The 17,743-nt window shown below is 44.7% G+C and overlaps 1 non-coding gene across 1 annotated transcript; it reads right to left on the bottom strand.

Moving 5' to 3' along the window:
* Positions 1–9,568: 9,568 nt before the first annotated feature.
* LOC144681168 (U6 spliceosomal RNA) lies at positions 9,569–9,672 on the bottom strand. Its single transcript, XR_013576702.1, has one exon. It is a non-coding gene; the product is annotated as a U6 spliceosomal RNA (small nuclear RNA).
* Between the last annotated feature and the right edge of the window lie 8,071 nt (positions 9,673–17,743).

Below are 17,743 nucleotides of genomic sequence, written 5' to 3' on the forward strand. Positions count from 1 at the left end.
ACCATTGCTACCGACATGGTGGAATTAAAACAACTAACAGAATATTGTGATTTCGGTGAAACCTTGAATGATATGCTCAGGGATCTTTTGGTATGTGACGTGCAGGAGGATGCTATTCAGCAAAGGTTGCTGGCTGAAGTGAATTTTGATTTTAAGAAAGCGTTAGAAATAGTGCTGGCGATGGAAAGCACTGTAAGGGATTCACAAGTGATTCAGGGTGTGCAAAATGGTGGCCGTTCTCCTAGTTGGGCGGGAACAGTCAGCTGAAAATATCATGAAAAGTCAGGACTCTGCTGTGAAGCAGGAAACAGACCTGCTAGCTGAAAAATGAGAGGAAACAGCTTAGCAGCAAAGTTGAAAACTAATTTTTATTGACATGGAAACAATCATTCTCCTAACGATTGGCAATTTAAAAAGGTAGAGTGTCATTTTTGCCACAGAAGAGTACTCGTATTGAAACATTGCAAAAGCGAGATTTAAACAGACTTCGAGGCAACAATTGAAGTCCAATGAAATATATAGTGTAGAAGAGCCGGAAACAACCAAATCTGACATTTATTCTTTAGTCAGCGTGAAAGTTGGGAAGACAGAGCCAATTATTGCCACAGTGCAAGAGAATGGTAAACCATTAAAAATGAAAGTAGACACAGTTGCTTCTACCACTGTAATCGGAGAACACATTTTCAGATATCTAAATAAAGGTGATCAACAATTCAATTTGGAACAAACAGCTGCCATGTTGAAAACGTACACAGGCGAAGAAATCCAAGTAAAAGATATCACCAGAGTAACTGTCCATTATAGACGCCAAACAGTACAACTACCAGTGATGGTATTAGAAGGTAGAGGGCCAAGCCTTCTAGTCAATATTGGTTGAGGGAAATTAACCTCGATTGGCCAGTGAGATTTCAAAAAGAAGCTGGAAGAGTTCCTGAGTTGGAAAAGGGAAAAGGCAAGGTTCTTCAGAAAGAGCCCGGAGAGTCCAAGAACTGCAACTGGATGAAAAAGGAGTGCGTAAACATTCAGCAACCTGAAGAAATGAAGACTGTCTTAAACAACGACATGGAAGAACAGCAAAGAAACTTAAAGAGACTCTGCTGAATTACAGAATTCAAGATGAAGCAAGCGAGCTTCGCAAAGAGAAGGAAAACCTGTTGAAAGACCTTCACACGTTACAAGGATCCCTCCGGTCAAAGTTTGTACCTCTGGAAAATTATGAAGAGATGTAGGAAGAATTTAACGTCACTCTGAACAAACTGAAGAACCAGTTGACAGAGCAGACGCAGCAATGTTCAAGGTTCCAGAAGGAAGCCAACATATACAAGAAGGAGACAGAAGAGCTGAAGAATCAGCTGAATGAAACTAAAGAGGTTTTGAAAGCAAAAGTCATAGAACTTTCCAAGATGCGAGTAGATAATGAAGTCATGGGTAGCTCAACTACTGAACTAAGACAAGTTGAGGTTGCATCTGAGAGAAGCCTGGCGGACAGTGAAGTCAAAAAGAAGGCCGAGACTAAATTCTGTGGCAGAAAGAAGACACATAGAAAGAGGATGCAGAATTACTGATGAGGCACTGTCTTCAAACAAGGCTAAGCCTGATACTTCCCAATTTGGAGGGGAAGGTGGTGAAAATTCAAGGGAACCAAAAGGCGAATCATGATTTGCATAGTCATGAGTGACAATTTACTGTTGGAGAAGCAGTGTATGTAAGGAATTTTGGTAGAGGACTTAAGTGGTTAACTGGTAAAGTAAGCTCTGTGACCAAACCATTGTTGTACCATGTGGAGGTGGCGGGCCTGATCATTTGTAAGCACGTGGATCATTTAAGAAAAAGGGAGATACTCCAACAAAATGATGTTCCACCTGTAACCATTGCTGAACCTGTGGTTCCTGTTGAAGTTGCTCAGCCAAAGATAGATGTCTCTGTCGGAATCAACGACTCTGAACTGCCTGTGCCTAATGAGGTACCTAATGTTAATGCGGTTCCAGAGAATGTGGTTTCAGCCAAAGAATCAGAAGTCGTGGAGCTATGATGTTCCACATGGCCCAGGAAACCACCTGAAAGACTGAATTTTTAATTGCATGACCTGTATAAATATTGTAATGTCATGAGATGAACATCCTTGTAAATACAAAATGTACAGAAAAGTTAAAGGGGGAAGAAAGGAGTAATTATAGTTCTGATAAACGTAGGTTTAAGAATAGCTTTAAGAATAATCTTGTGCTGTAAGATCACATGACCTGTGTAAACCAATGGGCTAGCAGCGTGGGGAACCTCTAGGAGGGAGTTCTTCTTTAGTTATAGAGTTTGATGCACACACGTAGTTGTTGTTGCTGTAAATAAAGTGTCCACCAAGGAAGTTTGCCTGGAAAATCAACTCTATAACACTATGCAATAAATGGCTCATCTCCTGGCCTTTCTATACTATCCTTAGGCTCAGTCAGGTGTATCATGTGATAGTGGACTGCTCACCTGGATGGATGGACCCGTGACTCCATTCAAGAACCTCATCACATCCAGTACAATGCATTCTATTTGATTGGCCCACCACACTGCACTGTGGCTGCAGTAAGTACCATCTACAGGAAGCAGTAATTCACCAGGGTTATGTTGGCAGCATCTCCCAATCTCATGCCTTCTGCCACTGAGGAGCAAGGCAGTTGGAGCATTACCTGAAAGTTCTCCTGTTAGTCTCACACTAGCCCAATTTGGGCACTTATAGTTGTAAGCATTTAGAAATTAACATTATCATTGTCAGATAGACCTAGTTTAAACCTAATAATCACTGCAAATGCATTTAAAAAAAATGTATTTATTCTTTCACAGGATGTGGGCATCACTGACCAGACCAGTGTTCATTGTCCATCCCAAATTTCCCTTGAGTAAGTGGTGGTAAACCACCTTCTTGAACTGCTGTAGTCCATGTGGTTTGATACAACTGAGTCGTTTAGGCCATTTCAGAGTCAACCACATTAGGCTAGAATGACACATAGGCCAGACCAGGTAAGGACGACAGATTTCTTTTCTGAAAGTCAAGTAGATGTGTGTTTTCATGGTCACCATTAAACTAGCATTTAATTCCAGATTTTTTAAATTGAATTTGAATTCTAGCAGCTGCTGTGGTGGGTTTATGAACCCATGTGCCTGGAGCATTTGATTGGGCCTCTGGCTTACTAGTCCAGTGACATTGCCACTTCACCACCATCTCCCCATGGAAATAAAGACTCTTGAAAGTTACATAATCTCAAGAGGTCATCATCAAATAAGGACATGCATGTATTTTGTGATTACCTGCAACAATGAGAAAGGCAGAACTGGTAAATAGATAGCTCTTGATCACATTAAACATCTGGCCTGTGAGTGAGACATCTCATGCTCTTTTAATACGCCCAAGGAAGGAAAGGTTAACTTGATCAAACAGACGAGTCAGGAAACAGACAATATACACACTGCCTGATAGGGAAGATGAAGTTGAGAAGGTAATAACCACAACTATTTTGATAGTTCAGGCATCACATGACTGAAAGGGTTATGATAACACAGATGAAGCAGCTTCTAGTTGTAGAGGTCAAAATGCCACACTGGATGGAGCCAGCTAGACTATTTGCTGTAACCAGAGGATGAGCAGGGTAATATCATTTAACTTCTCTGTAAATTGCTGCTTTAATACTGAAATGTCTTAATTCTTGTGCATGAAATAAAGGTCTATTCTATCCAATTTGGTGTCATTTCTGAATTTATTATGCTGCCCCTTCATCATGGCTTGGCCAGAATTGAAGAATCCCTACCAAATGTCATTGTGACTGCACCGTTACTCCAAGGACTGCTGCAGTTCATGTTGATGGCTCACTACAAATTTCTCTGGACAATTGGTGATGGACAATGAATGTGTCCTTGTCAGCATTGATCACATTCCAACAACAAAAAAGGGAAAAAATTGCATTTCATTCATGATTATCTTGTTATCTTGTGAAAAGAGTAATTTCAGACAGGACATATACATGCAAAGTGTGAGCCATACTTGGGAATGGTATTGTGGGTCAGATAACAGAGGCACATGAGATCCTCCTTGAGGCAGTTAAATGCTGTGAAGGGTAATCAGTGCAAAATAAACTTGATGGGCCAAAGGTTTCCTCTGTCAGTTCATTTTTAGAAACCAAAAACGGAGGTTATGCTTTAGATGCAATCGGCAATCTGCGCTAAAATTCTGCTCGTTTTCAGAATTTGTTTTTTGCTCAACTTTCTGCTCAAACTCATTTGCATATCACAAAGCATAAAATCTTCCATGAACCAGCGCTACTAGATAGTGTTTCAAAATGTAACATAAAAAGAAAATTGCATTCATAATATTCCTTGATCTATTTAAGAGAGGTACCTTGTTACAGTTTTATTAATACACTGCAAGTGGGCTTGTCAAAAAGAATACGCATTTTTAATCAGAGTGTCTATTTCATGAGCTGTGAGTAACCCAATTTTTAAAGAACTGAAAGTAACTTTTAAAAATTATGCAGATCCTGTTATTAGTTACATTAGTGTACTGCAGTCAATTTCTCAGTAAATTTTAAAAATATTTAAAAGCTTTTAAAATATATCTGTTAGTGTCCTTACATCTAAAGAAAATCTTAACTTTATGAGCCGTTTCAAAGGTTTGCAAGCAGGCACAGTTAGCTTTAACTCTTTCTGGTAATTAACTTGATCTGGGGGTGTGTGAGGTTTTATGAGAAGGCCTGTCTTCTAGTGCAATGTTTTTTTTTGAAGCAATGCAAAAAGATCATGGAAACTAAATTTGCCCTAAACGCAACTTGCCTTGAAATTCCTCAATCCTATTTATTTGCCCATGGGATGTGAACATCGCTGGCAAAGCCAGAACCTTTTCCCCATCCTTAATTGTCCTTCAGAAGATAGATGTGAGCCACCTTCTTTAACCGTTGCAGTCCTTGTGGTGTAGATACATCCACAATGCTGTTAGAGAAGGGGTTCCAGGATTTTGGCCCCGTGACAGTGAAGAAACAGCGGAATTTTCTGTCCCCATTGGCGTCGGAAATCATGGCAGGCGTGAGCGGACAATATGGCGGGAAGGACAGAAATTGGTTCACACCGTCGTGAAACTAGTTTGCGAACGTCTGCTCTGCCTGTCAATGGCAGGCCACGTTTCCTGCTGCCAGGCGTCAGGAACGTCATTTTAATACATCTGCATATCATTATAAGTCCTGCTCGTGGGAATCATCACCCCACGCTGGATCATCTGGGCACATCAGCGTGCTTCACAAATGAACATAAGCGATGTGCACCTGCTGAGCTGCACTTCACTCAGGACTTTGAGGTTTGTTTGCCCACCTTGCTTCGGGCAGCACTCGTGGTCATCATCGCCAGGCTTCACAGGCAGCACCACATCACTTTTAGGGGGGCTTATGGGCAGGTCTCTAATTATTAGACCAACCATAAGGCAGAGGTGGCTTTTCAATGGCTGCAGGGCTAGGGCTTGCTTGGGGAAGGGGGAGAGGTGTCCTCAGGCAAGGGAAGAGGCTGCAGGGCTAGGGAATTACTGGGGACAGGACGGTATCCCAGGATGTGTGTGGGGACACATGTTGATCTGTGCAAGTGGCCTCAAGAGGGTGAGGGCTGAGGAGGCAGTCTCCAGAGGAGATGAGTCCAAGTGGAGATGTGAGGGTGTGTGTGAGAGAGTGAGCAGGGATGTCCCTTGAGCTGGCAGGGAGTGAGATGCCAGTGAGTGTGTGATGGGCTTGTGAGTGTGAGAGTTTAGAGTGATGAGATGTTGCCTTACCCTGGCAGCACGGATGAGATCATTCATCCTCTTTCTGCACTGGATGGTGAACCACTTCTGTGCGGCGTTGGCACTGACCACCACTGCCACCACCTCCCAAGCCGGAGTGGTGACACTGATGGGCCTCCTGCGGCCAGAGCAGGGTTAGAGGGCATCATGGTTGGCTCCAACGGTGTCCAGAAGGCGTCTCAGGAGACACGTCACTGAATCGGGGGGCTGCAGTCTTCTTGCCTTTTGGGGCCATGCCTTCTGTGCAGCAGTCCTAGGCTGGAAGCACTGAGAGGTGTGCGTGCAGCTGCACTTTAAATATGGCACTGGCATGAGGAAGTGGAGGCCTCCCGCCAGCGAAACGACGTGTTTCCTGGGAATGCATGATTAATGCGGCGGGAAGGGTACGATTGCGGTCATTGGTTAAAACGTCCTGCCACTATCACACTCAGTGCAGATCTGGGGCGATTCCGCCCAGTGAGATATTTCCAAGTCAGGGTGGTGTGTGACCTAGAAGAAAACTAGGTGCCTTTCTTGGTAGTGGTGTTCCCAGGTTTCTGCTCCCTTATTCTTCCAGCTGCTGGAGGTAGTGGGTTTGAAAGGTGCTTTGAAGGAGCAATGATTGATGCAGTGCATCTTGTTGATATTACACACCGCTGCCACTGTGTGTTGATGGTGGAGGGAGTGAATGTTGAAGGTGGTTGATGGGGTGCCAATCAAGTGGTCTGCTTTGTCCTGGATGGTATAGAGCTTCTTGAGTGTTATTGAATCTGCACACATCCAGGAAAGTTGAGAGTGTTCCATTATGCTCTTGACTTGTACCTTGTAGATGATGGACAGGCTTTGGGGAGTCAGATGATGAGATGCTCGCCACAGAATTCCCAGCCTTTGGCATGGAGTAGCCATAGTATTTTTGTGGCTGCTCCAGTTAAGTTTCTGGTAAATGGTAACCACCAGGATGTTGATAGTGGGGGATTCAGCAATAGTAATGACACTGAATTTCTTGGGGACATAGTTAGATTCTCTCTTGTTTGAGATGGTCATTTGTGATGTGGCTGTTACTTGCCACTTATCATCCCAAGCCTGAATGTTATTCATGTCTTGCTGCAAGTGGACGGCAGTATCTGATGATTTGGCTACATTGCATTACAAAACTTGTATGAAGCATTTTCAGATGTTTTACATGGTAAGGCGTTAATGCAAAGTGTTTGTTTCTTTCTTATTTAACCTTCAAATTGTTAAACACAATGGCTTGGGGTTTCTATTGGGTTGTGCTGTATTTTTCAGAGTAATTCAGCCAAAGGAGGCCAAATCTAGCATAAGGAAGGTGGTAGTTGTTGGAGGCCAATCCCCTCAGCTCGAGGACATCGCTGTAGGAGTTCCTCAGGGCAGTCCTGGGCCCAACCATCTTCAGTTGCTTCATCAATGACCTTCCCTCCATCATTAGGTCAGAAGACAGGGGGCAGGATCTTACACTCTGAGGCAGGCTTCCAGGCAGGGAGGGTCCATAGATGCCTTTCCTGGTGCCTAACCGACTTGCCCTAGCGAGAACCCCATCACTTAACTTGCATCCAATGACGAATATTGCTGGGGATGGGTTGCAGTCCCAACTATGACCACCAATCCCAGTGGAGCTGCTTGAATCAAGGAGCTGCCAGCCATCTGATTGGCCAGCAGCTCTGGGGGTGAGACTTCTTCCCCAGGTGGGGGCTGAAATCTCACCTCAAGGTAATTAAGGTCCCAACAAGATGTTAAATCATACGGGACTGAACAGGAGCGGATGTTATACCCACTTCCACATCTACCACGGGCCCCACATGCTGGATGTAAAATCCAGCCCAGGATGTTTGCTGATGATAGCACTACGTTCAGTTCTGCTCATAAGCTCTCAGACACTGCTGTCCGCATGCAGCAAGACATGAACAACATTCAGGCTTGGGAAGATGAGTGGCAAGTAACAGCCACACCACACGTATCAGCCAATGACCATCTCAAACAAGAGAGAATCTAACTATGTCCCCATGACATTCAGTGTCATTACTATTGCTGAATCCCCCACTATCAACATCCCAGGGTTACTATTTACCAGAAACTTAACTGGAGCAGCCACAAAATACTATGGCTCCTCCACGCCAAAGGCTGGGAATTCTGTGGCGAGTGTCTCATCACCTGACTCCCTAAAGTCTGTCCATCATCTACAAGGCACAAGTCAAGAGCATAATGGAACACTCAACTTTCCTGAATGGGTGCAGATTCAACAACACTCAAGAAGCTCTATGCCATCCAGGACAAAGCAGACCGCTTGACTGGCACACCATCCACCACCTTCAACATTAACTCACTCCACCACCAACACACAGTGGCAGCGGTGTGTAATATCAACAGGATGCACTGCATCAATCATTGCTCCTTCAAAGCACCTTTTAAACCACTACCTCCAGCAGCTGGAAGAATGAGGGCAACAGAAACATGAGAACACCGCTACCAAGAAAGGCACCTAGTTTTCTTCTAGGTCACACACCACCTTGACTTGATCAATCACACTGCTCGACATAACCTCAAAGGCAAGAAGAAAATTGGTAGAGGCCTACAAGTAAATTATTTGCCAGCCCACTTTCCAGTCAGGAGTGGCATAGAAACAGCTCTTTGGGTATGTTTCCATTAAAATATTTCAAAATGATCAACAAAGGATCCTCTATCAGCATTGTCGACAGATACTCTCAGAACCAAGATAAGGGTTAGTCATGGGAAAATTGCGAATCCTTACAATGTAAGTAAAATAGTGAAAGGTCTTAAATAAGGTGCATAATATTCTGGGGCTGCTGCTCTCCAAATATCCACAGTAAACCAGTTTATTTGTGAAACAAGAGCGCCTTTTAGGGCCAATTACAATACCAATAACCAAATCATCTATGCATGGAAACTATTCACTATGGAGGGTGGAAGATGGGAGTTAGGTCAGGAAAGCATTCGAATGTTCAAGTCTAGAGGAAACAAAGGCATGGATGAGGACGAGTAACTTCTCTCCAACAGACACGAGACTAAAAGGTCTATAATTTCCTAGTTTATCTTTCCCACCTTTCTTAAATAATGGAGCAATCTTGGCAATTTTCCAATCATGAGAATTCTGGAAGATCATGACTAACACATCTACAATTTATTTACATAGTTCCTTTAATAGCTTGGAGGGATACCATCACATGCTGAGGATCCAAGTATTTATTATTTTCTCCATTACCACTTTTTAACTTACATTAAATCTAATTAGTTCCTCCCCTTTATTTATTTTCAGTTTTCTTTTCTAACTCTGGCACTTTATCCTCATTTTCTATAAAGACTGATGCAAAACAAATATTTAGCTAGTCTGCCATTTACTGATTTTCAATTCCAATATCACTTGTGATATTAATTTGATTTCACCCTGAGCTACTGAAGGAAATGTTCAGACATAACCTGTGGTTAAACTAAGTTAAAGAGCCACACTATTACAGACCAAATTCTCCTTCAGACCTTCCCTCCATCATAAGATCAGAAGTGGGGCTGTTCACCGATGACTGCACAATGTTCAGCACCATTCACCACTCCTCAGATACAGAAGCAGTTCGCGTCCATATGCAGCAAGACCTGGACGACATTCAGGCTTGGGCCAGTGGCGGATTTAGAGTTGGTGGGGGCCTGTGCGCTGCTTCATTTTGCCCCCCACCCACCACACAGCCAAGAAAAAGAACAGAAGCCAAGCAATGGCATGAAACCCACTTTGGTGGAGTGTGTGAATCACTTTGCACAATTTACATCAATTGTTTTTTCCACTTCACGAATTTGCATGTCATCCTTGTGCAGGGGCCATGCTAATCTCTGTATCGTTCCAATTTTAGTATATGTGCTGCTGAAGCGAGCACTTACACCAGTTGCTAATGCCGTGGTAACTGTGAGGACCTCATCAAAGATTGTACCATCAACAGATTCGTCTTAATTAAAACTTGCCTGTCGCAAATATCACGCTTCAGCCTCGTTTGATACATTGATTTGTACATGTCACAGTCTTGATAAATTATTAGGTTTATTTACTTCCAGATTGTTATATAGTGGCCTCGATCCCCTCCCAGGACCATTTTGCTGAAGAATACTTGTTCTGCACACTCACCAGAGTCCAAACCTAAACAATCGCGACCTGCTAGAAATCTTCCATAATGTCAAATTCCTTTATTTTACATTTTAAACAATTCCTCATTTCTCTCTACTCAATAGTTTTAGACAAAATGGCAATGGTAAATAATTCTACAAGCCAGAATCCTATGTATTCGTGCTGAAGGTACTAATATAAGATGTATATTCAGCGTGGAAAAACTCGCTCATTAACTGGAATGAAGTTTACTGTGGAGAACATGATCTGACCAAGTTCCCCAGAGATAATAAACAATTCTGTCGCATTTGACATTCAGAAAGGATTGTTTGGAGAGTGAGGTTGGTGTTTTGAGCAGACTGGCTGCATGTTATTGCTCTGTCTGGCACCTCAAAGTCCAGCCTAACCACAAACAAAAACAAAAATACCTGGAAAAACTCAGCAGGTCTGGCAGCATCGTTGGAGAGGAGCACAGTTGACGTTTCGAGTCCTCATGACCCTTCAACAGAACGAAGTAAAAATAGAAAAGGGGTGAAATATAAGCTGGTTTAAGTGGTGGGGGGGGTGGGGGGGGTGCTTTGAGGAGGTTGGGACAAGAAGAGCTAGTTGGAGGGCCAGTGATAGGTGGAGATAACCAAAAGATGTTACAGACAAAAGGACAAAGAGGTGTTGAAGGTGGTGATATTATCTAAAGGAATGTGCTAATTAAGGGTAGAAAGCAGGACAAGCAAGGTACAGGTAGCCCTAGTGGGGGTGAGGTGGGGTGAAGGAATCGAAAAAGGCTAAAAGGTAGAGATAAAACAATGGATGGAAATACATTTAAAAATAATGGAAATAGGTGGGAGAAGAAAAGTCTATATAAATTATTGGAAAAGACAAAAAGAAGGGGGAAAAAACGGAAAGGGGGTGGGGATGGAGGAGAGAGTTCATGATCTAAAATTGTTGAACTCAATATTCAGTCCGGAAGGCTGTAAAGTGCTGAGTCGGAAGATGAGGTGCTGTTCCTCCAGTTTGCGTTGAGCTTCACTGGAACAATGCAGCAAGCCAAGGACGGACATGTGGGCATAAGAGCAGAGTGGAGTGTTGAAATGGCAAGCGACAGGGAGGTCTGGGTAATGCTTGCGGACAGAACGAAGATGTTCTGCAAAGCGGTCACCCAGTCTGCGTTTGGTCTTTCCAATGTAGAGGAAACCGCATTGGAAGCAACGAATGCAATAGACTAAGTTGAGGGAAGTACAGGTGAAAGCTGCTTCACTTGAAATGAGTGTTTGGGCCCTTGGACGGTGAGGAGAGGGGAAGTAAAGGGGCAGGTGTTGCATCTTCTGCGGTTGCATGGGAAGGTGCCTTGGGAGGGGGTTGAGGTGTAGGGGGTGATGGAGGAGTGGACCAGGGTGTCACGGAGGGAACGATCCCTACGGAATGCTGCCAAGGGGGGCGAAGGGAAGGTGTGTTTGGTGGTGGCATCATGCTGGAGTTGGCGGAAATGGCGGAGGATGATCCTTTGAATGTGGAGGCTGATGGGGTGATAAGTGAGGACAAGGGGGACCCTATCATGTTTCTGGGAGGGAGAAGAAGGTGTGAGAGCAGATGCACGGGAGATGGGCCGGACACGGTTGAGGGCCCTGTCAACCACCGTGGGTGGAAAACCTCGGTTAAGGAAGAAGGAGGACATGTCAGAGGAACTGTTTTTGAAAGTGGCATCATCAGAGCAGATACGACGGAGGTGAAGGAACTGAGAGAATGGGATGGAGTCCTTACAGGAAGCGGGGTGTGAGGAGCTGTAGTCGAGGTAGCTGTGGGAGTCGGTAGGCTTGTAATGGATTTGGTGGACAGCCTATCACCAGAAATTGAGACAGAGAGGTCAAGGAAGGGAAGGGAAGTGTCAGAGATAGACCATGTGAAACTGATGGAGGGGTGGAAATTGGAAGCAAAATTAATAAATTTTTCCAGGTGCAGACAAAAGCATGAAGCAGCACCGAAGTAATCATCGATGTACCGGAGAAAGAGTTGTGGGAGGAGGCTGGAGTAGGACTGGAACAAGGAATGTTCCACTTACCCCATAAAGAGACAGGCATAGCTGGGGCCCATGTGGGTACCCATAGCCACACCTTTTATCTGGAGGAAGTGAGAGGAGTTTAAGGAGAAATTGTTCAGTGTGAGAACAAGTTTAGCCAGACGGAGGAGAGTAGTGGTGGATGGGGATTGTTCGGGCCTCTGTTCGAGGAAGAAGCGGAGAGCCATCAGACCATCTTGGTGGGGGATGGAGGTGTAGAGGGATTGGACGTCCATGGTGAAGAGGAGGTGGTTGGGGCCAGGGAACTGGAAATTGTTGATATGATGTAGGGTGTCAGAGGAATCACGGATGTAGGTGGGAACGGACTGGACAAGGGGAGAGAGAATGGAGTCAAGATAGCAAGAAATGAGTTCCATGGGGCAGGAACAGGCTGACACAATCGGTCTGCCGGGACAGTCCTGTTTGTGGATTTTGGGTAGGAGGTAGAAGCGGGCCGTCCGAGGTTGGGAAACTATCAGGTTGGAAGCTGTGGAAGGAAGATCTCCAGAGGAGATGAGGTCAGTGACAGTCCTGGAAACAATGGCTTGATGTTCAGTGGTGGGGTCATGGTCCAGGGAGAGGTAGGAGGAAGTGTCTGTGAGTTGACGCTCAGCCTCTGCAAGGTAGAGGTCAGTGCACCAGACAACAACAGCACTGCCCTTGTCAGTTGGTTTGATGACAATGTCAGGGTTGGACCTGAGAGAACGGAGTGCAGCAAGTTCAGAGAGAGACAGGTTAGAATGGGTGAGAGGAGCAGAGACATTGAGACAACTAATGTCACGCCGACAGTTCTCAATGAAAAGATCAAGAGAAGGTAAGAATCCAGAGGGAGGGTTCCAGGTGGAGGGAGAATATTGGAGGCGGGTAAATGGATCCATTGATCGGGGAGAGGACTCCTGCCCAAAGAAGTGAGCACGGAGACGAAGGTGGCGGAAGAAGAGTTTAGCATCGTGTCGAGCCCGAAATGAGATGAGGGCGTAAGGGTATGAAACTAAGTCCTTTGCTGAGCACTGAACATTCAGCGTCGGAGAGGGGAAGGTCAGGGCGTCTGGTGAATACACGGCTGGGATTGGAAGACGGGATGGGGACAGAGGGACAGGCAGGGGTGGAGGGTCCTGGATGGGTGTTGGTGTTGATGAGTTGTTGGAGCTTGCATTCCTTTGCACCTGAAAGAAAGAGACAAAGTTTCTTGTTGAGGCGTCGGATGAGATGAAGAATAAAATGAAACTGGGGGCATGCGCAGCTTTGAAAAAGGGTGCAGCGGTGCTGCTGGAGGGAGAGGTTGAGTGTGTTCATATGGCGGCGCGTGGCACTGAGTGTGGATCTCAGAATGCAACGAGAACAGCAGTCCGAGGAGTGTTGTATGTCCCGGAGATACCTGTAATCCTGGGTGGGTTCGAAACATGAGGGATGGAACTTCAGTTGAAATCCATGTGGGGTAAGTCGGAGATGGAGACAGTCACTGAGAAAGGAAATATGGCTGTGAAAGTGGGTTTTAGTAAACACCTTGTCAAACACCAGGAGGGAAATGAAAAGCAATGAAGGTGAACAAGGCAAAAGAGAGATACAGAAATCCTGACGGAGAGAAGGACAAAACTTCTTCAAGGTAGGCATTCCTTAAAGAGAAGTGGCAGTCAATTAAACACGAAGATAAAAGCAAAAAACTGCGGATGCTGGAAATCCAAAACAAAAACAAAAATACCTTGCAAAACTCAGCAGGTCTGACAGCATCTGTGGAAGGGAGCACAGTCAACGTTTCGAGTCCGCATGACTCTTCAACAGAACTATGGAAAAATAGAAAAGGGGTGAAATATAAGCTGGTTTAAAGGGTGGGTTGGGACAAGAGAACTGGATAGAGGGCCAGTGATAGGTGGAGGTTGCCATTTCAACACTCCACCCTGCTCTCATGCCCACATGTCCGTCCTTGGCTTGCTGCATTGTTCCAGTGAAGCTCAACGCAAACTGGAGGAACAGCACCTCATCTTCCGACTAGGCACTTTACAGCCTTCCGGACTGAATATTGAGTTCAACAATTTTAGATCATGAAATCTCTCCTCCATCCCCACCCCCTTTCTGATTTTTCCCCCTCCTTTTTGTTTTTTCCAATAATTTATATAGATTTTTCTTCTCCCACCTATTTCCATTATTTTTAAATGTATTTCCATCCATTGTTTTATCTCTACCTTTTAGCCTTTTTCGATTCCTTCACCCCACCCCCACTAGGGCTATCTGTACCTTGCTCGTCCTGCTTTCTACCCTTAATTAGCACATTCCTTAGATAATATCACCACCTTCAACACCTCTTTGACCTTTTGTCTGTGACATCTTTTGGTTATCTCCACCTATCACTGGCCCTGTATCCAGCTCTCTTGTCCCAACCTCCCCCCCACCACCTTAAACCAGCTTATATTTCACCCCTTTTCTATCTTTCCTTCCTTCTGTTGAAGAGTCATGCGGACTCGAACGTTAACTGTGCTCCTCTCCACAGATGCTGCCAGACCTGCTGAGTTTTTCCAAGTATTTTTGTTTTTGTTTTCGTCAGTCAGTAAACCTGTTTAGATCACATGACATATTTTAAATTGTTCCTCGTGGTCCTAAAACGTTTATGGGAAAGTGGTGAAATGCATATGAGGCATTCAAATAACTGGTCAGTACGGTACCTGGTCTTTGCAATGCAGTGTTTGCTTAGTAGCGGTGTTTCAATGCCTTTACTGTTACTGACACATCTTAAGGATGGGCACTTCCAAATACAGCAAGACTATCGATTCGGATCGGTGACGCGCTGCTAACACTTGAAGGAAGACCGGGTTTCTTGTGACTTTGAGCTATAGGCAGCGGCCACAACCAACAGTTGTTTGTTTAGCAGGGCGGGCCCACTCCAAATAAACAGAGTTGACAATTGTATTTACAGATAAAACCAAGGTGTTTATTTTTAAGTAACGTGCTCCAATTACAGAGATTCTATCCAATTTTGTAAATTATCAGTTTTTCTTAGGCGAGGGTATGAACCATGATGACATGGTTGGATTGTTAAACTATCGTGAAGGTGGTGTTACTCCATACATTATATTTCCTATATTTCACCTTTCTCCTAACTATACTCAGTTCTGCCGAAGGGTCATGAAGACTCGAAACGTTAACTGATTTCTTCTCCACCGATGCTGCCAGACCTGCTGAGTTTTTCCAGGTAATTCTGTTTTTGTTTTGGATTTCCAGCATCCGCAGTAGCTTTTAGCTTTTTGTTTTTACTCCATACATTGTTTTCTTCAAGGATGGTTTGGAAATTGAAAAAAATCTGCTGCCTGCAGTTCATCATGTTGAATTCATCGATCTTAAAGGCCTGTTGCTCACCACTTTACCTGCTATAAAGCTGGACTGGCATCATCCAGCTGATTTATAATCAGAAATGGGTGCATTGTTTTAACATTTAAGTTGTAATAAAGTACATTAATCCCCCCAAAAAACACAACTCTCACTGCATGAAGCAGGAAGTGAATTCCGCTTCATTATGAACAGCCACGAACGCTATGCGAAAGAATTGTCGTTCGGCCCATCATACTTGATGCTAGCTGTTGGAAAGGACTCTCCAATTAAGCCCCTGGAAGGTTAAACATTAACACCGTATCAACAAATTTTGTAAACCTTGTTCCGATTAAATGGTTGGTAACTACACCTCTGCAGCACACGAAGAGATTGAAAAATGCATCGTAACCGCATCCGGCCTGATAGGTTTTTTTTTAGAAACGCAGGAAATTGAAAAGCCACATGATAACCACGAACCCAAAATGAAGATTGGTAGAATGGACGGACCCCTTAAGTATAAATACAGTTTTGTTAATAATTCGACCACAGAGGCAGGAAGATGCAGAATGAGGCAGGATGCAAGGGCCACACGATTGAACGAAAAGCAATTGCCAAAAAACAGCACTGGCTTCATCGGGGTCGTGAAACAAGTTTCATGCTTCGATCTTCTATTGAAATGAACAATTCAGTTAAACAGAAATTATTAAGATTAGAGCTTCCACGGGATGATTTCCCAACACTTGCACAATAAGTTTCATAACTTCGTTAGAGATGGAAAGACTAAATGAAAAACAAAGTGGTGGATAGATTCTTGGTAAGCAAGGGTTGTCGGCGGTAGGTGGGATGCAGATTTCAAGTTACTACCTGATCAGCCATGATCTTATTAGATGGTGGAGCAGGCTCGAGGGGCTGAATGGCCTACTCCTGCTCCTTGTTGCTATGTTCATATGTTGACTGATATTTCCCATTTATGTTGTATCAGCCAATTTGCTTCGATTTTTAACCTCAGCAGTAGGTAAATGTCAACAGACCTGCTGCAGCAGTCCCTAACTTCGGAATAATTTTTTTTATTGTATTCGCCTGAGAATTGCGTAACAATATTTATCATATAGTGATGGCAATATTTTGGTGCTCCCCCCTGTCTTTTAGTCCCAGTGCCACTGCACGGTGTGCTTCATTGCAAATCTGCCCCTGATGTGGACTGATAATTGGCAAGTAGCAATTGTGCTACACAAATGTTACCAACTCTGGCTGGACATATTCTGGGAGACGCTGTCGGAAGTGGCATCATGGAATGCCAGAGGTGTGGTGCAAATGGGTTCTAAGGCTGGTATCTCTGGGGATCATGCAGGAGAAATTGTTTAATGGTGAATTTAAGGCCTAATGAAAACAATGAACCATTTTCTTTCCCATTGATATTTTTAATTCATTCTTTTTCATTGTATGCGAATAAAAAATGTTAGGATGCTTCCCGCTGGATGTTTGCTCTGCTTGTATTTTTCCCCAATGCAAGAGCATGTGGTATCCTCCCAGGAGGAGCTGGCCGGTTTGTCCCAGGAGACAGACCTCTGTGCCATTTGGGCAACAGCAATTCCTCAGCCCGCTCATTGAGGAGTTTCCTACTGCAGGTTGAAGGTCACCACAGAGGACTTGTCCTCCGCCAGACTGCTTAGAGCTTGTAGGGTCACCTGGAGCAATGCACCCTCTGGGAGGGGAAAACACCCACACATTTGCCTGGCCTTCTGCCTGAAAAAGCGAGACAAGTCATTGACTGCCAACGGTCTCCCTACATTGTGAGACTCTGGGCTGGAGATGGACTTGTGGACTTTGGGGAAGGGAAGGCATCAACTCCTCCAGACCTCTGATCTCAATCGCTGACCATGGGCTCCAGGAGACCCCATGTCTCCAAGCTAGCTCCTCCAGGGAAACATAGAAACATAGAAACTAGGATCAGGAGTAGGCCATTTGGCCCTTCGAGCCTGCTCCGCCATTCATTATGATCATGGCTGATCATCCAACTCAATAGCCTGCTCCCGCTTTCTCCCCATATCCCTTGATCCCTATTGCCCCAAGAGCTATATCCAACTCCTTCTTGAAAACATACAATGTTTTGGCCTCAACTACTTTCTGTGGTAGCGAATTCCATAGGCTCACCACTCTCTGGGTGAAGAAATTTCTCCTCATCTCAGTCCTAAATGGTCTACCCCATATCCTCAGACTGTGACCCCTGGTTCTGGACTCCCCCACCATCGGGAACATCCTTCCTGCATCTACACTGTCTAGTCCTGTGAGAATTTTATGGGCTGAATTTTCCCCTCACTGTGGGGGGAAGTTGATGGGCGGGTGCATGCAGGCATGTTTCCGATCTGCGCCCCCAATCGGAGGCGTGGTGCCACTTTACGTGGGTGGGCCAATTAAGGCCCGCCCAGCGTGACGTCCGCAGGGAAGCGCTATGCGCTCCCTGTGCTGGCGGGGGTGGGGGGGGGAGAAT

Source organism: Cetorhinus maximus, chromosome 5 (assembly GCF_964194155.1).
Source record: "Cetorhinus maximus chromosome 5, sCetMax3.hap1.1, whole genome shotgun sequence".
NCBI classification, from domain to species: domain Eukaryota; kingdom Metazoa; phylum Chordata; class Chondrichthyes; order Lamniformes; family Cetorhinidae; genus Cetorhinus; species Cetorhinus maximus.